The 27,281-nt window shown below is 39.9% G+C and overlaps 1 protein-coding gene across 3 annotated transcripts in view; it reads left to right on the plus strand.

The window, feature by feature from the left end:
* LOC133509803 (adhesion G protein-coupled receptor A1) overlaps window positions 1–27,281 on the plus strand; it is a 244,421-nt gene that overhangs the window by 131,734 nt on the left and 85,406 nt on the right. The gene's annotated exons all lie outside the window — the stretch shown is intronic.

The following is a 27,281-nucleotide window of genomic DNA, read 5'->3' on the forward strand; positions in this document are numbered from 1 at the left end:
CCACTGACACCTAAAAGGAGCCTATCACAGCCATCTTTGAGCAGGTACACTGAACTGGTTTCCGGCTGATGTCATGATAATTTGTTTCTGACATTTCAAAAATGGTTGCACAAATGCAAAATACACAGTGAAGAAAATAAGTATTTGAAGACCCTGCTATATTGCAAGTTCTCCCACGTAGAAATCATGGAGTGGTCTGAAATTTTCATCGTAGGTGCATGTCCACTGTGAGAGAGATAATCTAAAAAAAAAAATCCAGAAATCACAATGTATGATTTTTTTAATGATTTATTTGAGTGATACAGCTGCAAATTAGTATTTGGAGACCTGTATACCAGCTAGAATTCTGACCCTCAAAGACCTGTTAGTCCGCCTTTAAAAGTCAATCTCCACTCCATGTATTACCCTGAATCAGATGGACCTGTGTGAGGTCATTAGCAGCTTTAAGACACCTGTCCACCCCATACAATAAGTAAGACCCAAACTTGTAACATGGCCAAGACCAAAGAGCTGTTCAAAGACACCAGAGACAAAAATGTACAACTCCACACAGCTGGAAAGGGGTACAGAGAAATTGCCAAGCAGCTTGGCTAAAAAAGGTTTGTTGTTGGAGCAATCATTAGGAAATGGAAGAAGCTAAACATGACGGTCAATTTCAATCGGAGTGGAGCCCCATGCAAGATATCACCTCGTGGGGTCTCAATAATCCTTAGTAAGGTGAGAATTCCACGAAGGACTACACGACAAGACTTGGTCAATGACGTTAAAAGTGCTGGGACCACCGTTCCCAAGGTGACTGTTGGTAATACATTAAGACATCATGGTTTGAAATCATGCATGGCGCGGTAGGTTAACCTGCTTAAACCAGCACATGTCGAGGCCCGTCTTAAGTTTGCCAATGACCATTTGGGTGATACAGAGGAGTCAGGGGAGAAAGTTTTGCGTTCAGATGAGACCAAAATGGAACCTTTTGGTCATAATTCCACTAACCCTGTTTTTTCAGGAAGACCAATGTTAAGTTCCATACTAAGAACACCATCCCTACTGTGAAGAATGGGGGTGGTAGCATCATGTTTTGGGGTGTTTTTCTGCACATGGGACAGGACGACTGCACTGTATAAAGGAGAGGATGACCGCCGCCATGTATTGTGAGATTTGGGGGAACAACCTCTTTCCCTCAGTCAGAGGATTGAAGATGGGTCGTGGCTGGGTCTTTCAACATGACAAAGACCCGAAGCACACAGGCAGGAAAACAAATGACTGGCTCCGTAAGACCCATATCAAAGTCCTGGCGTGGCCTAGCCAGTCTCCAGACCTAAACCCAATGGAAAATCTTTGGAGGGACCTGAAACTTCGTGTTTCTCAGCGACAGCCCAGAAACCTGTCTGATCTAGAGAAGATCTGTGTGGAGGAGTGGGCCAAAATCCCTCCTGCAGTGTGTGCAAACCTGGCGAACATCTACAGGACACGTTTGACCTCTGTAATTGCAAACAAAAGCTACTGTACCAAATATTAACATTGGATTTCTTAGGTGTTCAAATACTTATTTGCAGCTGTATCACAGAAATAAATCATTAACAAAAATCCTACACTGTCATTTCTGGATGTTTTTTTTTTACATTATCTCTCTTACAGTGGACATGCACCTTACGATGAAAATTTCAGACCCCTCCATGATTTCTAAGTGGGAGAACTTGCAAAATAGCACGGTGTTCAAATACTTATTTTCTTTACTGTACATTCTCCACCTCTTCTCATTTCGCCTGCACCTCATCATCATGGGTTGCGCACAGTGGTGTCGTTTGCACTTGCCTTTCAAATGCTTTATTTAAAGATGCAAAATCACCCGTTGTTATTTGTCTCAGGTTTGATTATTAAATTTGCATGTGCTCAATCAATCTTGGAGTATACTCTTACCAGAACACTAAAATGGCCTGCCTGGCATTTGGCAGGCCCGACCCTGGCTGTGTCCGGTTAGTTGATCAGTCTCCACAACTGTTTACTTAAATCATCAAAATTCCACTTAATTTATCACACACAAACCATTAGTAAATAGAGCTAAATTTAGAATAAAGGACAATGATACTGAGTGTCAAGGAATGAGGGAGACAAATAGTTTCATCAATCCCTCAAACCCAGCATGCCCAGGGGATGGCTATCTGTTACCATGAGTGAGTGACGTGATGAACAGCCCTTTCTGGAGAAGCAGGAATGTTTTGTCTGTTTATTTCCTATTTATTTATGGACTTCGGTATGTGCTGGACCATTTGAACCATTTGTCTCACTTCCATTTTTTTCCTAAAATTGCCTTGGGACACTCGTGTCCACCTCCTAATAAATTCCACTATTCATATTGCTGTCCTCAATATTTTTTTCTCAAACATTTTACTACAATACATTCATTTATTGCGTATTTTGTCAAATGAGCCAAGATAATCTGCTTTGGAGTTCCAGACACGACCCCCGATTAGTCTCGTGGAGTCTGCTGTCTGTCTTTTTCTTCTTTGTCTGCCCCACAATGAGTAATGAGGCAATTGCCCAATACAATTGTTATCTATTCACCATTGCCATTTCTTGCTACAGTCTAATCAGATCATATGGACTATATTTGCATCTAAATCCCCACTCACTGCTTTTGGAAAAATGACCAAAAATGGGTCAGGGTGATTTATCTTTTTTTGGTTGCTCCAACAGTAATGTCAGCATCCATTCATCCATCCATTTTATAGACCGCTTATCCTCATTAGGGTCTTAGGTATGCTGGACCCTATCCCAGCAGGAGGTGGGCCACACCCTAAACTGGTTGCCAGCCAATCACAGCACGCATAGAAACAAACAACCATTTGGACTCACAGTCACACTTACAGGCAATTTAGAGGCTTCAAATTTACCTACCATGCAGGTTTTGGGGATGTGGAAGGAAAACCCACACAGGCATGGGGAGAACTTGCAAACTCCACACAGGCGAGGCTGGGATTTGATCCCAGGTCCTCAGAACTGTGAGGTGGATGTGCGAAGCATCCACTGTGCTGCCCATGTCAACACTATGATTGAATATAAAGCATAAACAGTATGGCATTTTAATATATGGTGTAAAAGATGGTAAAATATCACAGCACGGTTTAATCTAAATTTGTAAATTATGCATATTTTGTAGTATTTTTCTCTGACACTGTGTCAGGTTCACCAATCAGACATTCATTAAAGAGGACAAAAAAGGAAGCAAAGGCACCAGTTCAAGTCTCGCGAGGAGAGAGGAGAAGAACTGTCTCGTACAATTCACCACTGCACTCTCTGATTATCCTCTCCTCTGCACCTCTATTTATTTAGTTTTGAGACGCCACTTATTTACATGGATGTTACAAAAAGGAGACGACAAGCAAAACAGTTTGAAACAAAGTGTAGATGTTTGTTCATGTGCGTGTGCATGTGTGGAAGATTTCTGAATACATGTGTGGTCATCATTTCTTTAACAGGCAGCAGTTCTAACAGTTCTGATGATTAGATGTTTTTGTTCTTGCTATCTCCTGCTAGGAGGCTGCCACGTTATCTAGGGCAGAGCAAAGCATTTCTTTATTGGAAGCAAATGTATGATAATTATGATCACAATTATTCCTACACACTGTCTGCCCAAATATGGATATTTCAGGTGATGTATAACTGCAGATTTTTTTTTTTTTTGGTTCTTATTATCCATAGACACATCCAGCAACATCTGAATTTGCAGTCATCTTTTGTTTTATTTTTTTTTAATTGCTGTTCATGCCATAAGCTCCAGCACTCCTATGACCCTCGTGAGGATAAGGGACTCAGAAAATGAATGGATGTTCATGCTATGGTGAAAAAAAGAAAGAAAAACAGGAGTTACTATTTAATCAGTTATAATTTCACTGTGTATTTTTTTTCACAGTGTACTGTATTTTTTACTCTTATTCCAGTCAGTTTTTGGAGGACTCATTTTTACTTGAGTCATATCATTGTCAAATAACAATACTCTTACTTGAGGACAATGTTTGGCTCCTCTATCCACCAGACAGCCTCTATTGCTACTCTTACACTTAAGCAACATTTTTACCTCATTAGATCAGCCAGTGTCATGTTTGTTGCAGTGGACTTTTACATTTTCATGTCTGGTGGTTCAGGTCCTGATCCTGGTTGTGGTTTCAACAAAACCATGAAGCACACGTAACATTGCCGACCAGAGTTAATCCGGGAGTACATCTTATATTAACTACCTGGTTTATAGATGTTTATGTTAAATGCATTCAGCGACTGAGCGATGTTAAGGATTATGCCACAACAGAGAATGAACTAACTTCTGATTCAGAAATGGCCAAATTAAATATTTTCCATCTAATTTAAATAAATACAGATTGAGAAAAAGCAGAGTGTACAGTTAAATACGTGGCCCTGGCGAGAATTTGCATGAAATTGTAGACCGCACTGATTGAGTTACGCAGCCAATGACTTTTGTACCTGTCATCAGGTTTGAGTACACCTTATTATTTACATTTTCACACATTATGTCGCACTTCACGTCATGTTGAATGCTTACATTGCAGTTTATTATTTCTCAATGTTTGGTGTCGTGTACAACATTTGCTGTCTGTGCCACTGAGTGGATGTCAACTTTTGAATTTCAACTCCATATTTGTGGTTCTTGTTAGCGACAGTATCTCTTTCTGACAAATATGTTCAGTGGGACTTCATACGAGTGACATCAGAGCAGTTTGCGGAAACAGAATAAGTAATCCTGTTTTTCACCCATCCATTTTCTGCTACTTCACTGGGTCGGGTCACAGAGGAAGTAGCTTCAGCAGGGATACCCAGATTTCCCTTTCCTTGCCACTTCTTCCAGCTCTTCTGGAGGGATTCTGAGGCGTTCCCAGGTCAGCCGAGAAACATAGTCTCTCCATCATGCTCTGGGTCGTCCCCGGGGTCTCTTTCCGGTGGGACATGCCCAGAACACCTCACCAAGGAGACGTCCGGGAGATATCTGGATCAGATGTCCCACCCACCTCATCTAGCTCCTCTCAATATGGAGGAGCAGCAGCTCAACACTGCCCCCCTCCTGGATGACCAAGCTTCTCGCCATATCCTTCATGAGACCCCAGACACCCAGCGGAGGAAACTCATTACGACCGCGTATATGCGGGATCTTGTTCTTTCGGTCACAACCCACCATTCGTGCCCATAGGTGAGGGTAGGAACATTGATAGACTGGTAAATTGAGAGCTTCGCCTTTTGACTTAGCTCCCTCTTCACCACAACAGACCGATACAAAGTCTGCATCACTGCAGACGCTGTACTGATCCATCTGTAGATCTAATGCTCCATTCTTCCCTCACTCGTGAAAAAGACCCCAAGACACTTGAACTCATCCACTTGGGGCAAGATCTCATCTCCGACCCAGGGAAGAGTACACCACCCTTTTCCGACCAAGGACAATAGTCTCTATTTTGGAGGTGCTGATTCTCATCCCAGCCGCTTCACACTCGGCTGCGAACCGCTCCGGTGAGCGTTGGAGACCACGGCTTGATGAAGCCAACAGAACCACGTCATCTGCAAAGAGCAGCGAGGCAATGCTGAGGCCACCAAACCGGACACCCTCTATGCCTCGGCTGCACCTAGAAATTCTGTTCATAAAGGCTGTGAAAAGAATCGGTGATAACAGGCAACCTTGGCGGAGTCGAGTCCGACGTATTGCCAGCAATGCGGAGCAAACCCTGACAGCAGTCGTACAGGGACCGAACAGCCTGTATCGGGGGCTCGGTAGTCCATACTCCCGAAGAACCCACCACAAGACTCCCCAAGGCACACGGTCGAACGTTTTCTCCAAGTCCACAAAACACATGTAAACTGGTTGGGGGAACCCCCAAGCAACCTGAAGGATCTTGACTAGGGTGTAGAGCTGGTCCAATGTTCCACAGCCAAGATGAAAACCAGATTGCTCTCGACGAACCCTCATCTCCAGCACCCCTGAATAGACCTTACCAGGGAGGCTGAGGTGTGTGGTCCCCCTATAGTTGGAACACAGCCTCTGGTCCCCCTTTCTGAAAAGGTGGACAAACACCCCAGTCTTCCAATCCAGAGGCACTGTGCCCAATGTCCACGCGATGTTGCAGAGGTGTGTCAACCAGGACAGCCCCACAACATCCAGAGCCTTTAAGAAGTCTGGGTGAATCTCATCCACCCCTGGGGCCCTGCCACCAAGGTGCTGTTTAACCACCTCAGTGACCTCAACCTCAGTGAGCAAAGTACTTTCAAAGGTGGGAGTTGAAATTCCTTCTGACAAGGGAATCTGCTCGCCATTCCCAGCAGACCCTGTCACGTCGGACCGGCATCTTCCCACACCATCGGAAGTAACTCACCACCTGGTGATGATCAGTTGACAGCTCCACCCCTCTCTTCACCCTAGTTTCCAAGACATCCGGTCGTAAGTCCAATGACACGACTACAAAGTCGATCATCGAACTGTGGCCTAGGGTGGCCTGGTCCCAGGTGCACATGTGGACACCCCTTTGCCTGAACACGGTTTTCATTATGGACAATACGTGATGAGGACAGAAGTCCAATAACAGAACACCACTCGGGTTCTGATCGGAGGGACCGTTATTCCCAATCACGCCCTTCCAGGTCTCACTGTCATTGCCCACGTGAGCATTGAAGTCCCCCAGCAGAATGATGGAGTCCCCAGAGGGGACTCCAAAAAGGGTGGGTACTCTGAACTGCTGTTTGGTGCATAAGCACAAACAACAGTCAGGACACGTCCCCCTACCTGAAGGCGGAGGGAGGCTAGATTCTCATCTATTTGGGTAAACCCCAATTTACAGGCCCCAAGCCATGGGGCAATTGAAAAGAGCCAATAGTTTCCTTACCACAGAGTCATAGCATCTTTATGATCATTTTTTTACTCCTATTCATGACATTAATACGAACCTGATGCTTGACGTACAACATTGGACAATGAAATAAGTGAGTTTCATGGGACAACAACAAGCCATTATCTTCTCGCTAACTATCTATTGGTTGAGAGTACACCAAGAGGAAATGGTACATTTTTGTTGAACAGTACATGTCTAAAATGTGGTAAACTGATGGGATTGCCCCTCTTTCCCTTGAAAATAATCCATAAAATACTGTATCACTGTTGTCAGGCAAATTCCTCATACTTCCAAAAGCATACATTTTCAAGAGATCCCAAAAATTGGATGTTTGTTTCACCATAAACATTGCATCATCAAAGAGAGATACCATCCATCCAGCCATTTTCTTCGCCGCTTATCCTCACAAGGGTCGCAAGAGTGATCGGGGCTATCCCAGCTGTCATCGGCCAGGATTCAGGGTACATCCTAAACTGTTTGCTCGCCAGTCGCAGGGCACACAAACTCATAAAACACCCGCCCTCACTATCACACCAAGGGGCAATTTAGAGTTTCCAATGAATGCATGTTTTTAGATGTGAGAGGAAACCGGAGTGTATGGAGAAAACCCACACAGGCACGGGGAAAACATGCAAATTCTACACAGCGGGGACCGGGATATGAACCCCGGCCCTCGGAACTGTGAGGCCAACACTAACCAGTTGTGCCATTGTGCCGCCCGAGTGAATTTTTTTTTGGGAGGTCAAAATTTTGTAAAGATATTAGACAGTCTTGGGGACTGACCAATGTATGATAAAATATGAAATGTACCAAATTTTGACATAGGAGTTTATGGCTAGCGGAATGCAAGTTATGGAACAGATTTACTGACCGCTGCAACCACATCGTTTTCTGCAGAGGTACAGTAGAGTTGAAAATAATAAGAGTCTAATGTGACTATCCCGATTAATCCATGTTTTCAATATATTTTGTTGTGTAAATTTCAAACAGGTTACCAGTAAGTGCAGTAGGTTGACAGAAAACCAACAAGACCAAACATTCATGATGTACACACTCAAAGCTGTGCAATTGGGCAATTTGTTGAAAGAGGTATGTTAAAAAAATAGCAGTCTGCCATCGACTTTACAAACTCAAAACGATTTTGTATGAGCTTTTTTGTTTCTAGGATTTACCAATCCTTTGTATCAATAAACTACTATTTAGGTGTATGTTCACATTTTTTTCTTTATAACTGCTTCATATTTGTGTAGCATGGAGTCAACCAACGTGAGACACCTTTCAGTTGTTATTCCACTCCAAGATTCTTTAGCGACAGTCCACGATTAATTTACATTTCGTGGTTTAGCTTCAGAAACAACATTTTTGATGTCACCCCACAAGTTCTCAATTGGATTAAGGTCTGGGGATTGGGCTGGCCACTCCATGACATTAACTTTGTTGGTTTAGAGCCAAGACATTGCATGTTTACCATTGTGTTTGGTGTCATTGTCTTGTTGAAACTCCCATTTCAAGGGCATTTCCTCTTTAGCATAAGGCAACATGACCTCTTCAGGTATTTTGACATACGCAAACTAATCCATGATCCCTGATATGCGAAAAATGGGCCAAACACTATAGTAGGAGTAACCTGCCCATATCATGATGCTTGCACCACCATGATTGTCTGTCTTCACTGTATACTGTGTTGAATGCCACACTGCTATTTTTTAAGACACTCATTTCAGCAAAATGGCCAATTGCACAGCCTTAAGAGTATGTAAATCATGAATGCTGGGTGTTGTTGATTTTCTGAGAATCAAATGAAAAAATTAAAATGGAAAATATACATTGTTAATGTATTTTCAGCACAACCAGAGCTATTGGGTTTCTTTCAACAATTCATGAGAGCAACCGTTAAACTTTGTTAATGCAGTGGTATTCATGTAATGTGATTAACTGTGTCACCGTTGATGACAAACAGCATATTGCTGTTTCTGTGTCCTCCGCTCCCCCCATGAGATAACATTCATCATCTACAGTCGCTGGTTGTCAGTGACTCTACCTCTTGCATCACTAACAATGAACCACACTATAACGTGAATACACTGAACAGTTCTTGTATTTTAAATGTATCAAAGGGTCTCATTAGCTCTATAATCTCATGTGTGGATGCAAAGTGTACACAAACAAAATATCAGAATGCTGAATCAAATTATTTGATATGTCATTTGTTGTCAGCCCCCCAACTGCCCCCCCATTGTGTATGAAACCAGTAAACAATGGCAAATGTTGAATGCTTTTTCCAATGGCTTTCCTGGGTCATTTAATCATTCTTGTCCTGCTTAAATTGCAACCTTTGCTTCAGGCAACAAATCAAAGCAAAATTGAGGCTCATTTCCACCTTACTTTCTTCCCCTATATTCTCCTTTGTGTCATCCTGCCAGAATCACCTACAAAATGAGGAGAAACAGCTGGTGGTTCCCCGTTTTGTATGTCTGTTGCAAGCGGTTTTCATACGCTCATCCCGCGATTAACACTGTGATGTAATTTGAGCTAATTAAGGTAAATCTTAACGTTGCCTTAAAAAATGGCTCACAAAACGTACAAAGCCATTCTAGATTCTAGCCTAAACTCTTGCAAATCACTTTTTCACTCAATCAGAAACTTATACTGTCTTTAAAAATGTGGGATTGAGAAAATATTGAATAAGAGCTGGATTTTTATGCAACAATAATATTTGTTTGACATACAGTCATCTTTAAAAAACATTCATAAAATTGGTACAGAATAAGACATTTCTCATATAAATTGTTTTATGGTCATCCTTTGGCAGAGTAGCCTTTTCTCCATACCCTGTTCATGACCATCCATCTCCATCCACTTCTTGTTGTAAGTCAGACACAAGTAAAAAGAAGTAGTGGGTGACTTTTTTATATAATTGCATTCTGCCCTTTGTATATGTTGTACATGCTGTGTAGTTTCTGGTCCTCCCTTAATTAGAATTCCTGCTTAAGCAACTGGGAGATATTTTTAAACTGCTTTAGTTTTTTTGCTGGGAGACTGTGCAGTAAAATCAGGTTTTAAATGCTGTAATTAATTATAGTACTGAATTCTCTCCATCCTCCCTCTCTTTCTCTGTATGTTGTTATGAACATTGTCTTCAAAATTGTTTTATGTATAATTTGTATGTATAATTTATCATTTTTAACTCATTTATTGATCTTTTTATATATTGCCCCAGGTATTTTTTTTAAGTAGCACAATTTAACAAACTACTATGGTTATATCTGCATCTCATAATCCTATACAGTGAATAAAATTTGAACAGCCTGTTTTATTGCAAGTTCTCCCACTTAGAAATCATGGCGTGGTCTGAAATTTTCATCGTAGGTGCATGTCCACTGTGCGAGAAAAAATACAGAAATCAAAATGTCACATTTTTTAATGATTTATTTGTGTGATACAGCTGCAAATTAGGATTTGAACACATCTATCAGCGAGAATTCTGACCCTCAAAGACCTTTTATTCCACCTTTAAAAGTCCACCTTCCCTCCATGTAATATCCTGAATCAGATGCATCTGTGTGAGGTCGTTAGCTACATAAAGACACCTGTCCACACCATACAATCAGTAATACTCAAACTTGTAACGTGGCCAAGACCAAAGAGCTGTCCAAAGACACCAGAGACAAAATTGTACAACTCCACATGGCTGGATAGCGCTACAAAGAAATTGCCAAGCAGCAGGCTGAAAAAAGGTCCATTGTTTGAGAAGTCATTAGAAAATGGAGGAAGCTAAACATAACGGTGAATCTCAATCGGAGTGGAGCTCCATAAAAGATATCACCTCGTGGGGTCTTCAATGATCCTTAGAAAGGTGAGGAATCAGCCCAGGACTACACGACAGAACTTGGTCAATGATCTGAAAAGAGCTGGGACCACCATTTCCAAAGTGACTGTTGGTAATACACGAAAAGGCGTCATGCTTTGAAATCATGCATGGCACGGAAGGTTCCCCTGCTTAAACCAGCACATCTTAAGTTTGCCAATGACCATTTGGATGATACAGAGGAGTCATGGGAGAAAGTTTTGCGTTCAGATGAGACCAAAATGGAACCTTTTGGTCATAATTCCACTAACTGGATGACAAATGACGAGTTATATCCCAAGAACACCATCCCTATTGTGAAACAAGTGGGTGGTAGAATCATGCTTTTGGGGTGCTTTTTCTGCACATGGGACAGGATAACTGCACTGTATTAAGAAGAGGATGAATGCGGCCATGTATTGTGAGATTTTGGTGAACAACCTCTTTCCCTCAGTCAGAGCATTGAAGATGGATCATGGATGAGTCTTTCAATATGACAATGACCCAAAGTACAGAGCCAGGAAAACCAAAGAGTGGCTCCGTAAGAAGCATATCAAGGTTCTGGCGTGGCCTAGCCAGTCTCCAGACCTAAACCCAATAGAAAATCTTTGGAGGGAGCTGAAACTCCGTGTTTCTAAGCGACAGCCCAGATCTAGAGAAGATCTGTGTCGAGGAGTGGGCCAAAATCCCTCCTGCTATGTGTGTCTACTGTACCAAATATTAACATTTATTTTCTCAGGTGTTGAAATAGTTATATGCAGCTGTATCACACAAATCAATTGTTAAAAATAATCATACATGGTGATTTCTGGATTTTTCTTTTTAGATTATCTCTCTGACAGTGGACATGCACCTACGATGAAAAATTCAGACTTCTCCTTGATTTCTAAGTGGGTGAACTTGTAATATAGCAGGGTGTTCAAAAAACTTATTTTCTTCACTGTAGACAGGATATGGTACTCATTGTCTTCAAACAATCTCTGTGTACAAATGTTTACCTTTATGAAGATATCAATGCTCAGTTTTGATTGACGCTGTCAGACACTGATCTCCCAACAGCTAAACAGTTTGCATAGCAAATACACATTTTGACCTCAAGTTTTCCTTCTGAACTAGCTTGAATAAATTTGATGAAAACTAAACGTGAAATGTAAATCAAGTCAGCACCTCTTAGATACCCATCCATTCTTCCATTCATCCATCCATTTTCTTAGCCGCTTATCCTCACAAGTGTTGCAGGGAGTGCTGGAACCTATCCCAGCTGTCAAAGGGCAGGAGGCGGGGTACACCATGAACTGGTTGCTAGCCAATCGCAGTGCACATTGAGACAAACAGCCACACTCACAATTACACCTAGGGCCAATTTAGAACGTCCCATGGTTTTGGGACGTGGGAGGAAACTGGAGTGCCCGGAGAGATCCCATGCAGACACAGGAAGAACATGCAAACTCCACAGGCGAGTCCGGGATTGTACCCAGGACCTCAGAACTTTGAGGCCAACGCTTTACAGCTGATCCACCGTACCGACACCTCTTAGATAATTACCCAAAAAACCTCTCCGTTTACTCTTCTAGTCAATCAGTAAAGTTTATTTTTGAGAGATAGAGCCCATCCATCTGAATTTGAGCAAGACGTCGCGTATGCGCAGGACTGATCACCAGCCAACTACAGGGCACACACGTATGAACAAATACTCATTCACATCTGTTTTTAACAGTCCTTGGACTTGTTTTAGTGACAATGATTTATAAATGTTAACTACATAAAATGTCTTGAAACAAAGTTAATGGCTTTGCAACATTTTAATCAGCTGTTCCTTTTTAATTTCAAATTTATCTGCACGACGTTCCTGTTTGTGTCACAAGGTCCTTTTCACCCTACTTCTGTCCCTTTAAGGACATTTGTTGAACAACTATTGCTTTGTCAATATAAATAGTATAACTGATGTTATCATACCAGAAAAGTGAACACCTCTATCCTCACTGATAAGAACTTCTACAGTCTTTATTGAACAGCCAGTTTCAATATTATCAGTTTTAGACTCACACTGCCAATCAACTCTGCTGTGTTAAATGGATAAATCCTTTTTACCATCTAAATTTTAAACGTTATCTATTCAATTATTTGGAAAGTATATGCCAAACTTGGCTGTATCAGGGAATGCTCCATGAATACAATGCAAAATTTGAAGCTTGCAATATATATTGGTGTTTGGTGTAGAGCAGAGTAGATGGTATGGTGGAGTAGCTGTAGAGGGTTGGCCTCAAATTTCTGAGGACCAGGGTTCAAATTCCAGGCCCGCCTGTGTAGACTTTGCATGTTCTCCCCGTGCCTGTGTGGGTTTTCTCCGGGCACTCCGGTTTCCTCCCACCTCCCAAAAACATGCAACATTAATTGGACACTGTAAATTGCCCCTAGGTTTGATTCTGAGTGCGGCTTTTTCTGTCTCAATGTGCCCTGCGATTGGCTGGCAACCAGTTCAGGGTGTTTTCCACATCCTACCTGATAGTAGCTGGCATAGGCTCCAGCACTCCTGCGACCATTGTGGGGATAAGTGGCTGAGAAAATGGACAGATCAACCAAGAGTAATAGTATATAGAGCTGAAGAAAGCATTTTGAAAGGCATCATCTCTTCAGCAGCCAAGAAGCAACCTTTTGTCATCACAACATGAGCAGATACAATACAACCCACTTTTCTATTTAATACTATTGATCCTTACTCACTCGAACGATATGCTGATTTCTCCTGCAACATCATGCATGATGAGGATTTTGACCTACATGTTTTTATGACTTTTGAGACACTGCTCCCTTGAGGCATAAGCCCACAAAGCAGTAAAGCACTACTAAGCACTACTACTACCCTGTAAGGACACCATGCTGACTATACTTTCTAAAATAAAAAGAAAGCCTGACATTTACAATGATTATGCATGCTGTGTACCTGCTGTTTCTGTTCAACCCTTTTCCACATGCATTAAAGTGTGTAACATTTTCCCCAGCTGTGTAATCCAGTGTGGCACAGCACTGTGTTCTCTTGAAGAGCATAAGCAACTCCCAGCCCAGCTAATCCATACTGGAGCTCTTGACACTCTCAATGCATGGCACCCAACTAGAATCCTAAAACGAGGGATCATCTGTTGGAATTGCCAGCAGCTCAGCTCATCTTGTTAGTGGAGTCGCTTTGCATTCATGCTGCCGCCAGCCATTTCTCTTTTGCGTCTTTATGATGACATAAAATAGCTGGCTAATGTAATGTCATATTAGAAAGCCCAAAAAGTTTTGAGGATCAGTGTTTTCCCTTCTGATAATGACATTTTTCTACAACTGATGACCAATGAAATAATCTTTCTATGGTGCATGGGATATATATATATAATTTATTAACAGTAAGACAATTACCTTTTACACTTATAACATGTCTTTAATGCAATTTTTAAATATAACCCCTAACGGGACAAGCCGAAACAAACTTACTTTTTTTAGTTTCATTAAGCCCGAATGGTGTTGGGTTCGGATTAAGGCATGATAGCGGGAAGAATGAGTAAATTCAGGGATGAGTTGAAGTCATTGAGTCTTCAAAGTAGAATCCCAATTGTAATTACAATGAATAAAATAAGTATTTGAACACCCTGCTTTATTGCAATTTCTCCCACTTATGGAGGGGTCTGAAATTTTCAACGTATGTGCATGTCCACTGTGAGAGAGATAATCTAAAAAGAAAAATCCAGAAATCACAATGTATGATTTTTTAACGATTTGTGTGATACAGCTGCAAATAACTATTTCAACACCTGTCTAGCGGCTAGAATTCTGACCCTCAAAGACCTGTTAGTCCATCTTTAAAAGTCCACCTCCACTCCATGTATTATTCTGAATCAGATGCAGCTGTGTGAGGTCATCAACTGCATAAAAACACCTGTCCACACCATACAATCAGTAAGACTCAAACTTGTAACTTGGCCAAGACCAAAGAGCTGTCCGAAGACACCAGAAACAAAAATGTGCAACTCCACACAGCTGGAAAGGGCGACAGAGAAATTGCCAAGCAGCTTGGTGAAAAATGGTGCACTGTTGGAGCAATCTTTAGAAAATGGAAGAAGCTAATCATGACGGTCAATCTCAATCGGAGTGGAGCCCCTTGCAAGATATCACCACATGGGGTCTCAATGATCCTTAGAAAGGTAAGGAATCAGCCCAGGACTACACGACAGAACTTGGTCAATGATCTGAAAAGAGTGAAGCATGGGGGTGGTAGCATCATGGTTTGAGGGTGTTTTTCTGCACATGGGACAGGATAACTGTACTGTATTAAAGAGAAGATGACCGCGACCATGTATTGTGAGATTTTGGGGAACAACCTCTTTCCCTCAGTAGGAGTATTGAAGATGGGTCGTGGCTGGGTCTTTCAACATGACAATGACCCGAAGCACATTGCGAGGAAAACCAAGGAGTGGCTCCGTAAGAAGCATATCAAGGTCTCCATGACCTAAATCCAATAGAACATCTTTGGAGGGCGCTGAAACTCTGTGTTTCTCAGCGACAGCCCAGAAACCTGTCTGATCTAGAGAAGATCTGTGTGGAGGAGTGGGCCAAAATCCCTCCTGCAGTGTGTGCAAACCTGGTGAACAATTACAGTAAATGTTTGACCTCGGTAATTGCAAACAAAGACTACTGTACCAAATATTAACATTGTTTTTTTTTTTCTCAGGTGTTCAATTTGCACCTGTATCACACAAATAAATTGTTAAAAAATCATACATTGTGATTTCTGGATTTTTCTTTTTAGATTTTCTCGCTCACAGCAGACATCCACCTCCGATGAAAATTTCAGACCCCTCCATGATTTCTAAGTGGGAGAACTTGCAATATAACAGGGTGTTCAAAGACGTGTTTTCTTAACTGTACTTATCTGTTTTATCAGCTTCATCAAATAAGTACACTGAATATAAAAAGTGTACACATGCCAGTCCGAAGGCCAGGTTTATGTGATGGGAAAAAAGAAAACAAAAGAAAGTTTTACTACCGTTAATGTGATCTATATCTCGTACAACGCAATCAAAAAAACAACACCACCAACAAAAGTAATCTTTTGTGAAGTAAAAAAAAAAAGGATGAGGTTTCACATTGGTGTCCAGTTCAATCATCAGAATTTACAAAACGATTGTGTTAACAGGGCTCGCACGCGGCCCTAAAAGTCCCTAAAAACCCCTACATTTTCGAAGGTGCATTTAGGGGCTCCTAAAAGTCCTTAAAATCCGTGAAAACCTAAAAGGCTTTAAATTAAAAAAATATTAAAGGGAGGACCTCTACCGCCAAAATTCTCCCTAAAAAATAAATGTATCTTTTATTTAAAAAAAAAATAGCAATCCGTCTGGCGTCCAAAATAAGCCGGAAATTGTCTAGTCACCATCTTGTCGATATTCCATTGTTTGTTTCCGTGAGTAGGCATTTCACTTAGTCTTCGTTACGACGTAGCATAGTTCTTTCATCGATGCAACTTGTATCACGGGGAAGTGCATTTTTCAAGAAGCTTGGGTTGAAAGTAAGGAGTTTGGGAGCTGGGTTCGTCGAGATCCAAAAGATCGGCACATATTTTACTGCCATCTGTGGAAGCAGAGTTACCAGCTTGAAAAGATGGGCGTCAAAGCGCTGGAGTCGCACTGGAAAAACAGGAGACATGCTGATTTGGCGAAGACTCTCTCATCTTCCATTGGTATGAATCTGTTTCTAAAATATCAAGATAGTGAAGAATCAACTTCAGGCAGTGGTACTAGCAGTGCATGCGCACTAGGGATCGCAAAAAAAAGGCTTACTTTCATAACCGTTTTTAACCGAACAGTTGTAGCAAAAAAACGATAAACCGGTACCATCGTGGTGTTTACATAATTCACCCTCAGATCGATTATAGGGATGTGCATTCGACGCACAAGAGTTCTTCAATAAATCTTTCCTCCTATCCTTGCTTGTGGTGAATTGCACTTTATTCCGCAGCATGAGACGGAGACACTTGGACAGAATGGCAAACAGTAGCTGGATGCATCAATTGTGTATGGATGACATAAAAAGCAGTAGAACAAAATTGTTTGAGATGTATTTCTGAATTATATGGTTCATAAAATTATAGGAATAGTATATGGAACATTTCTATTTGATTTTCTAAGTTGTTTTGGTCCAGAATTTCACATACAAGGGTGTAAGAGTTGTTGTAGAGAGGCCAATCCACACTCAAGGTCACATCTTCGACCTACTGAACTCTTTATAGTGACATTTTATCAATTGGCATTAAGCACTTGGCTATTTCTGATCTTTGACTAACATATTGTCCCATAGGTTCAAATACTCTCTGTTGTATTTGTTTGTCCAAGCACCCTTTGTTTGTAAAACATACATAAATGAGAGGATCAGAAGTAATTTTATGGAGACCATAGGTGTGTCACCAACTGTGAATGCAAAAACAGTTATTAAACATTTGGATCACTTCACCAGAAAAATCTGTCCTGAAGAAAAAAGTAATGGATCCTGTTTTTATTGAAACTAAGACCTGAGCAGACCTAAAACTACGAAGGCAAAGGACTTGAAAAATATAGGAAAGTAGAACATAAGTGGAGAATAACTAAACTCCAAATTCCCTAAGACCAAAACAGACAGAGTCTCATAATCAGGTCTAGAGAACAACATTTTTGTTAAATTATGAGTAACAACAACAATACCCTTGACACAAACTGTGTTTGCTGTGGTCGACAAGCTCAAAAACCGCCCAAATCAGCTTCCGAATTCAGAAATGCAATTCATTTGCTTACTACTTTAGTTCGAATGAAAAATAGAATCCATCAGGTCAAATAAATACCGTATAAGCACAAATAGGCAAAACGATTAAAAAAAGTTTTGCAACACGCAAAACCAACTTAGAAAAAAAATACCATGCCTATTTTGATATAGTTGACTCCAAAAACTGTCGAGAAATCGGTTCAGCAACTGACACCGTCAACCTCCTTCTTTCAACTCAATGACATCTGAGTTTTTCAAAACTATTGCAAAACTGTGCTAGTTCATTTGAAGAATCAATTGACTTTAACTTTACCTCTGAAACCAACTCCCATTAAGGATAAATAAGCATGTATTTTTTTCATCAGCTGTTTTTTTTTTAGTTAAAACGGGCATGTGGGGTCAAAAATAGTTTGATTAATCTGAGTGAATATATATTTAATTCAATATCTTTTTGTGCTTAATCATGAGTCAATGCCTTTACAGCCCTATTTTTTGTAGAAATTATGCTTCAGTATTTCAAAAAGGTCATTAAACACACAATAAAGGCATGTAAACAAAATGAAGCAAATAGAGCTGAATCACACAAAAATACTGTGCTCACAGTATAAAAACCACCAATCATGCAAATACTTCATCAACACAAGCACGTGTTCTGTGATCTCCTAAAAACATTTTTGGAAGCTGACCGATGCAATCAACCCAAGAAATGGCTCACAAAACTCATGAATGTCGGCAGAAATGTATCGCTTACCTCACATGGCTACTCTCTACAAAATGGGATTACAGCGATCCATTTTAACAAAACGAGCTGACGAAAATGCATCTAAGATCACTATTTTCAATCGTTATTGCCTAAATAATAGTTATTACCAGATTGTATCCCTGCCCAAGCGCATGTCGTCGTTGTTTTGTGCCAACGCAAGAAACCTAACTGACATTGACCATGAATGAATCTATGAATGTGATCTGATGTCTGGAAGGTGCTTGGAAGGGCCAAAGGTGGAGAATGGCAGCCATTCTTCCATCAGACTGCCCCAGGGTAGCTGTGGCTACATATGTAGCTTACGACTACTCGGTGTGACTGTGGAGTGAATGAATAAGAAGTGCAATTGTAAACTATCTTTGAGCTTCATGAAAAGCACTAAAGTATCATGCATTATTATTATTATTTTTTTTGTAAATAGTTCAGACTTTGAATATAGGCAACACTTCTTTTCTTTCTTTCACATTTCTGTTCATGGCGCCTCGTCTTGAGCATTTCCTTTTTTAAATTATCTTTCTTGAACTGTTTTTAGTCATGTTTATAAGCTTTATAAGCTTTTATTTTTCTTGTCTCTGTTTTTAAATGACTTTGCTCTTTTCTTTAAATGCTTTTAATCATGTCAAGCACATTGAGTTAGCTTGTGTATGAAATGTGCTATACAGTATAAATACATGGGCCTTGCCTTACTCTCCAGACATAAGCAATATTTCCACAAAGTCCTACAAGTTGGTTTAGTTTGGTGTGATTGTCAATTTGAATTGTCTAAAGTGTAAAGTTGACAAAAATAATTGATCCATAATTACAGGTTACACTGTTGTATTATGATGTCACACCAATTACATAGCAATCCTCATAACACTTCGACATCCCAGAGTGGAACTGTAGTCAGATCAGGCTCAACCATTTCAAGTTTCACTTACATGGTTGAGCTAAATTTACAGTAATTGTATTTCTTGGTGGAAACACACCTATATTATATACCATTTCTTCTAAAAACCACAACCATATCGCTATCTTTGTTGTTTTTTTATGACCATGGGATTTTATTGTAATTCAGTCACCCACCAGAGATGACAACAGACTCCCACAGACCAAATCACAGAGGCACAGTACGTCTACTTTGAATTCAGCAATGTTGTTAATGAGTTCACCATTAGGCTGGTGAGATAAAGATTACCAAGCCATTAGTTTGGTTTAGCCAAAGGATTAGTGGGGATAGATTAATATGGTTAAAAAAGAAGACCTTACATTCAAAGCACTTTCTGTCTTTTTACTCTGCTTTGAATTACTTCGCAGATCGACACGCTGTGCCCTAGCAGTTTCCATAACCATTCTAAAAAAAGAAATTGACATCCAAATTGAGAAGTCTTAAACACAGGCAGTGATTATCTTTGTCTCCCCATAGCAAGAAGGAACTGAGTTTGGTACTGTGGTGTGTTGACTGCAGCATTTCTATTAACACAATTGGATAAACACTTTTCCAAGACGATAGAATAGAGGGACAATAGATTTATCGTGCCTAAATATGCAGAAACCCCTAGAAAAGGTACAGCCTTTTTTAAAGTTTTCTGCGTATTTAAATGGCATTTAAAGGAACATTCAGACCGATCCCTAATTGCATTTTGCATTGTCATCAACCTGTTGTACGTAGAAAATAATTGAAATTGTCCCACAAAAGCTTATTTTTGTACTTTATATCTTGACTTGAATATAGATTTTTAAAATGCACCATTGTGGTAAAGGCAAAGACTTTTTTTACCCGAAACTATTACTGTCATGGTGGCACAGCTGGAGAGCATTGACCTCACAGATCTGAGAACCAGGATTCAATCCCAGCTCCGCCTGTGTGGAGTTTGCATGTTCTTCCTGTGTCTGCATGGGATCTCTCCGGGCACTCCAGTTTTCTCCCACATCCCAAAAACAAGCAACATTAATTGGGCACTCTAAATTGCCACGAGGTGTGATTGTGAGTGGGATTGTCATCTGTCTTCATGTAACCTACGATTCGCTGGCAACCAGTTCAGGGTGTACTCTGGCTTCTGCCAAATGACAGCTTGCATTGGCTCCAGTACTCCCGTGACCCTTGTGAGGATAGGCGGCTAAGAAGATGGATGGATGGATGGATGGATGGATGGATGGATGGATGGATGGATGGATGGATGGATATTACTGAGAGTATATTTGAGACAATAGTCACAGATCAGAACTATCCAAGTTTAGAAATCATCCAATGTAACACAGGTCTGCACACACACACACACACACACACACACACACACACAAACATAATATTTCTAATGCACTGAAAGGTTAGGGGATGATACCATCTCAAAGCGTGCAGCAATTCTCATTCATTTCACCTCTGAATTGAAAATTACCATACAAAAAAGTGCACCTTGACAACACCTTGTTTTCTACCTCCATCACACACAGAAAACAAGTTTTTAAAGCGTAATAAGGAAAAGCAAAGGCAATTTGTTTATATCAGATTTCATACACAAGGTAACTCAATGTGTTTTACATGAACAAATGCATTTAAAAACAAAGAAAAAATTTTTTTAAAAATTTAAAACAAAGAGAAAAGTAAGTACTATTATAGCAGCATACAGTGCAAGAAATATCATTTAAAAGTGCAAGTGCTCAAAAAAGCACGAGAAAAAAAAAATTAACCTGAACTTAAAAACTTTCATACATGAGGCAAATGTCACTTTTGTTGAGAACTTATTACATACATCTATCCATTATCTGTTCCTCAAGGGTTGTATGAGTACTGAAGCCTATCCCAGCCATCTTCGGGTAAGAGGCGTAGTACACGATGAACTGGTTGCCAACCCATGGCAGATAATAGCTAAATGCTGTGTCACCATGTTTGCTTTGGACTCCACAATTTGACCTGAGTCAGTCGATCTCAGAGACCTACTGGGTTTATATGCCATCCGCTTTTCTTTGAATTATTCAGGAGCTAACCCATTTAGCGATATACAGGGAAGAAAATAAGTATTTGAACTTCTTCTTTTCCTTTCGACTTTTCCTGTTAATGGTCACTACAGCATGTCATCTTTTTCCATCTCAGCCTATCTTGTGCATCTTCTTCTCAAAAACACCCACTGTCCTCGTGTTCCCCCTCACAACATCCATCAACCTTTACTTTGGACTTCCTCTCGATCTTTTGCCTGGCAGCTGCATCCTCAGCACCCTTCTCCCAATATACTCACTCTCTCATCTGCTCTCTCTAACCTTGTCTCGAAAACATCCAACTTTGTCTGTCCCTCTAATGAGCTCGTTTCTAATCCTATCCAACCTGTTCACTCCAAGCGAGAACCTCAGCATCTTCATTTCTGCTACCTCCAGTTCTGCTTCCTGTTGTTTCTTCAGTGCCACCGTCTCTAATCTGTACATCATGGCCGGCCTCACCACTGTTTTATAAACTTTGCCCTTCATCCAAGCGGAGACTCTTCTGTTGCATAGAACATCAGACACCTTCCGCCAACTGTTCAACCCCACTTGGACCTGTTTCTTCACTTCTTTACCACACTCTCCATTGCTCTGTATTGTTGACCCAAAGTATTTGAAGTAATATAAATATAATAATGATAATAATATAATAAATATAAAATACCTATTTGAACACCCTTCTATATTTAAAGTTCTCCCACTTAAAAATCATGGAGGGGTCTGAAATTTTCATCATAGGTCCATATCCACTGTGAGAGAGATAATCTAAAAAGAAAAATCCAGAAATCACAATGTATGATTTTTTTAACAATTTATATGTGTGATAAAAACATGGACTTTTAAAGGCGGACTAACAGGTCTTTGAGGGTCAGAATACTAGCTGATAGACAGGTGTTCAAATACTTATTTGCAGCTGTATCACACAAATAAATCATTTAAAAAAATCATACATTGTGATTTCTGGATTTTTATTTTGAGATTATCTCTGTCACAGTGGACATCCACCTACGATGAAAATTTCAGACCCCTCCATAATTTCTCGTGGGAGAACTTGCAATATAGCAGGGTGTTCAAATACTTATTTTCTTCACTGTACAGAACACTAGCAGAACTTTAAAATTAAAATATTCTAAAGCTGACTCGTAGCCAGTCTAAAGACTTAAGAATTGGAGTAATACACTCTGACCTCTTCATTCTGATCAGAACCTGAGCTGCAGCATTGTGAATGAGTTGCGGCTGTTTAATGATCTTTTGGGGAAGTCCATTCATACGACCATAACAATAGTCAAGTCTACTTCAGATAAAAACATTGAAGAGTTTCTCCTGGTAAGCTTGACATGTGCAAGCCTTCACTCTGGATATGTTCTTCAGCTGTTAGAAGGCAGTTTTAGAAACTGATATGATATGCCAAATGAAACAGAGGCTGAGGTCTATGAGTACACCAAGGTGTCTGCGTTTGTTTTTTTAAAGAGAGTGACACAAGGTATTTTAGTAACAGGAACCCTTTTTTTTCACTATTTTTTTTCTCAGTTTTGTTGAGGTTTAATTGAAGAAAATTTTGGACCATCAACTTATTTAGTTATAACTAGTTAATAGTTATTTAGACAGTGAGACAACACCTCAATTTAACTGTTGTCATCTAAAGAAAATGTCCAGATCACAAGTTGTAATTATGTCATTAATCAACATTTATTTATTACTCAGCAACCTCATAGTGAAGCGAGCTAGTCCCCAACCCTTGCTAAGTGGCTAAGAAGATGGATGGATGTTGAAGGTTCTCCCAATCAGTTTAGATGCATTTTTCTTTAAAAAGTTTGCCAACCTGCACAAAGCAGGGGTAAAGATATCACAATCCACTGTTTGAGGAACAAAAAAACAAAAAAAAGAGAAAAATTTAGGGACCAAACAACAAACTACTCATCAGCAAAAAGGCTTGGAAGGCCAGAATGCATTTTACATTTTTTTGTACAGCGATGAGCGAATTTGGTTACAAGTTTTGTACCAAATGTGTAAATGTGTATATGTGACAATATCACCGTATTCTGATTTAATGTCATATTTCAAACAAACAAATTAAAATCTACCAAATATAATACTGTTTTTTTTGGAAAGACAGAGTCACAGCAGAATGGTGAAAGAGTCACATGCAGCTCTGAAACCACGGTTTGTCTACCCGTGGCCTAATGGTAAGGCCATCTTCATATTTGCATACAATACATTAACTGGTTGGAATCAACTATGTTTATCACTGCTGTCCCTCTCTTGCAGTCAAGTGAAGGTTTTTGATGCGGCACAACCTTTTGAATTAACAGTCTGAGTCAGAGCTGCCTGAGGAGCTGTAACACAGCTCTGTCCATCCAAAGCAAAGAGCACAAATTCGGGTGTCAACTTTATTTGTAGTCTCCTCATGTCACCCACCTATTTTTTCATGGTAACAATGTCTTTGAGCATGTCTCTGCTGACAGAAGTGCCCATGATTACAACAAAAATAGTTCTAATCTTCCATTTTGCTTGTCACCAGTTCTGCAGTTCAGGGCTCATCAAGCTATTCTGCTAGTACTGCATTGCTTCTTTTACATACATACATACATACATATATATATACTCTGGTTGTCTGTCTCTGTGTGCCTTGCATTTGGCTGGCAACCAGTTCAGGGTGTACCCTCCCTCCTGCCTGTTGACAGCTGGGATAGGCTACAGCAATCCCGCAACCCTTGTGAGGATAAGTGGCTAAGAAAATGGGCGGATGGATAGATGGATATTAGAGAGGCAAGGAAACCTTGAATAGAAAATATATATATATATATATATATATATATATATATATATATATATATATATATCCAAACACACACACACAGTGAGAGTGCTGTAGAGCGTTGGCCCATCTGCTTTCTCATATTTGGCTGGATTGAGCAAGAGGATTTACTCTAAATTCAGATGTAATAGTAATATAAAGTATCATACCAACTCAAACAAAGCGATGTTTAGAAACTCAAGATTTTTTAATTCCCTGAAAACAAATTGGAGGTGGTGAAATTCCACTCGAGTGTGACTTTATATAAAATGAGGTGTACTGCCCCTTCAATAAATTCCTTTTTCCACACCAGGGATGCAGTGAATTTGGTCTTTACTTTTGGCATTGATGTTATATCAAGACGGCTCAATTTTTGTGATGGAAATTGCTGTAATTGTTGTTGTAAATGCGTGCTTAAGGTCATGCTATCCTGTGAACATCAGATCTCGGAAGTTAAGTGGGTTTGGTCCTGGTTAGTGCTTCAATGGGAGACTGTATGGGAATACCAGGTGCTGTAAGCTTCTCTCCCCAGTTAAATGCAGAGGGGTATCCGACGTAAAACTGTGCCACACAAATATGCCTTCATTAAAGATGACATGCTGTGGCGACCTCTGATGGGACAAGCCAAAAGGAAAAGAAGATATATATATATATATATATATATATTTTTTTTTTTTTTAAATTCGGATTTTTTGGAAACGCAAATTATGAAAAAATAAACAAATGCATGAAATTGTTTCAATTGTGGAATCCTTAATTTTTCATCTATTAAAATTAACATTTTGAAAGAAATCATGGAAATAAATCAACTTTTACTATATTCACATTTGTCAAAGTTAAAATATTGAATTGATCTTGCTTTAACTCCGACTAATCACACATGCTCCTTTGCCTTAACCATTGTGCCAGCTCTGCTATAAAGTCAGTAATCAGATGATCAATGATTATGGTCACGAAAAGATGATTGAGGAGACTACAACTGTTTTTCATGGAAAGTCACTACATTGCGACTTTCAAAAAGGCAATGGTAATTTTCAGATATTGCAAAGCTGAAAGCTCTCTTTTCATTGAAGCAGAACAAGTTTAAAATACCATCGCAAGATGAAATATAGAATTCTGTTTGGTATATTTGGCACCTGTGATTAATTGTGATTCATCAAAATTCAAGTGTGATTAATCTGATTTTAATTTTTATATATTAGCTTCTCTTTCATTCATTTCTTATAAAATTGTGTGCAAGGTGATTTGGTAGGTTGCGTCAGTCATCGTGTTTCACCTTGCAATGCTAATTTCTCATTATTTTAGCATTTGTACATTAAAGGTCAAAAGGGTATAATAGAGGGAGAATATTTGGATGTCTGAATTTGTGCAAAGCTACAACGACACCATCCTTTTTGAACATGATTAAATTCGATGGAATAAAACATTGTTGATTAACCAACTAAATTAACTGATATATGATGTGGTGCTAGAGGGTTTGGGAAATGTTGCTCAGCCTTGGAAAACAACTTATATTCTACACTGGGACTTGCTGCGCATGCTGTGCCCTATATGTACCCACTGGCTTGTAAATCAATTTGATGCATCATGTAGAAAGAGATAAGATACTAGTACACAAGATAGAAATGCTTGGAAAATGTTTCCTCCAGAGGTCACCTGGCATCACATTACTTCTGTAAGAGGATTGTCTTTGAGTGCCAGTTCATCACAGAGGCTCTTATCTTCCTTAACTCTTTTGCTAATGTCTGTTTTCAGTGTTTTATAGGAAACAGACCACCTACCGAATTAAGATGTTGCCAGTTGGGAAAAAAATACACAAATATTTAGGGTTGTATGTCTTTCGTACTGCTCCATGGCACAGGATGAAAATCAATAGCCTTTACAGAATCAGTCAATGCAGAAAATAATAGCAGCCCAAACTTGATGCTTAAAAATCATCACTTGCGCTAATTAAATGGCGGTTGCAATGCCGAAGAGTGATTCTTGAGCACGTTTGCTCGTGTTGGAACAATGACTGTGATCTTTGTAGCGGTAACCCAATCTTGTGACAGCGGCATCAGACATAGTCTTTACATTCAGTATGAATTTTCATCAATGGTGACTGTGTGGGAATAATCCACAGTGATAAATTTCTGGGGATACACATAACAGACACCCTCTCCTGGACTACAAATAGCACAACCATTGTTAGGAAGACCAAGCAAGGTGTTCACTTCAACAAACAACATCTTTAAGAGATTGCTGGTTTCCCGTTTATTGCTCTGCTGTTGAAAGCATTTTAATATGCTGCAATGCATCACGGAATGCGGGTTGATCTGTTGCAGACAAAAAAGAAAAAACACTACAGAGAGTTGTAAGAACTATAGAAAAATTCATTGGCTTCTCTCATCTACCATTACAGGATATTGCCAACACCTGTTATCACACTAGACCAGGACCATCAGTACAATCTCTTCTCACCCCAGTCATCACCTTTTCACTCTTTTGCCCTCAGGGAGATGATGCAGGTCAATTAGATCGCACACCACTAGATTTATCTACAGTTTTTTCTTTTTTCCTTCCAAAAGGCATTCATTCTCTGAATCACCAACATACATCATAATCACCAGAACAATCCATATGTCAGAGAAATTATTTGATTTTAATTTTTTTTTAAATGTGCCTTGCAATTCCCTGTGTTATCATAAGAAAAAAACACTTTTAAATGTTGTTATATTCTATGTGTTTGATTTGGTTGCTGATGATTGAATGGAATAGTTTTTATGTGGAGCAGGGACATGTGCAATTTTGTTGTGCTTATATGCAATGCTAATAAGTTGACAATGTTAAACTATAAATGAAATAAAATGAGCTAAAGCCATACAAATACCATAAAATGAAATATGTAGGAGGCTTACTTGATTCTTCAAAAACAAATTATCATTTAACACGATGACCTTGGAAGCCATAGATATCCATCCATCCATTTTCTTCCACTTGTCCGAGGTTGGGTCACAGCGGCAGTAGCTTTAGCAGGTTACCCCAGACTTAACTCTCTCCAGCTACTTCATCTAGGAGGGGATTGGAGGGATGCCAAGGATTCCCAGGTCAGCCAAGAGACAAAGATTCTCCAGCATGTCCTAGGTCTTCCCCCGTGTCTCCTTCCAGTGGGACATGCCCAGAACACCTCACCAGAGAGGACTCCAGGAGGCCTGAGAAACTTCATCTGGCTCCTCTCAACGTGGAGGAGCAGCAGCGCTACTGTGAGCTCATCTCAGATGACCA

The sequence above is a fragment of the Syngnathoides biaculeatus genome, chromosome 12 (assembly GCF_019802595.1).
Source record: "Syngnathoides biaculeatus isolate LvHL_M chromosome 12, ASM1980259v1, whole genome shotgun sequence".
In the NCBI taxonomy this organism is placed as follows: domain Eukaryota; kingdom Metazoa; phylum Chordata; class Actinopteri; order Syngnathiformes; family Syngnathidae; genus Syngnathoides; species Syngnathoides biaculeatus.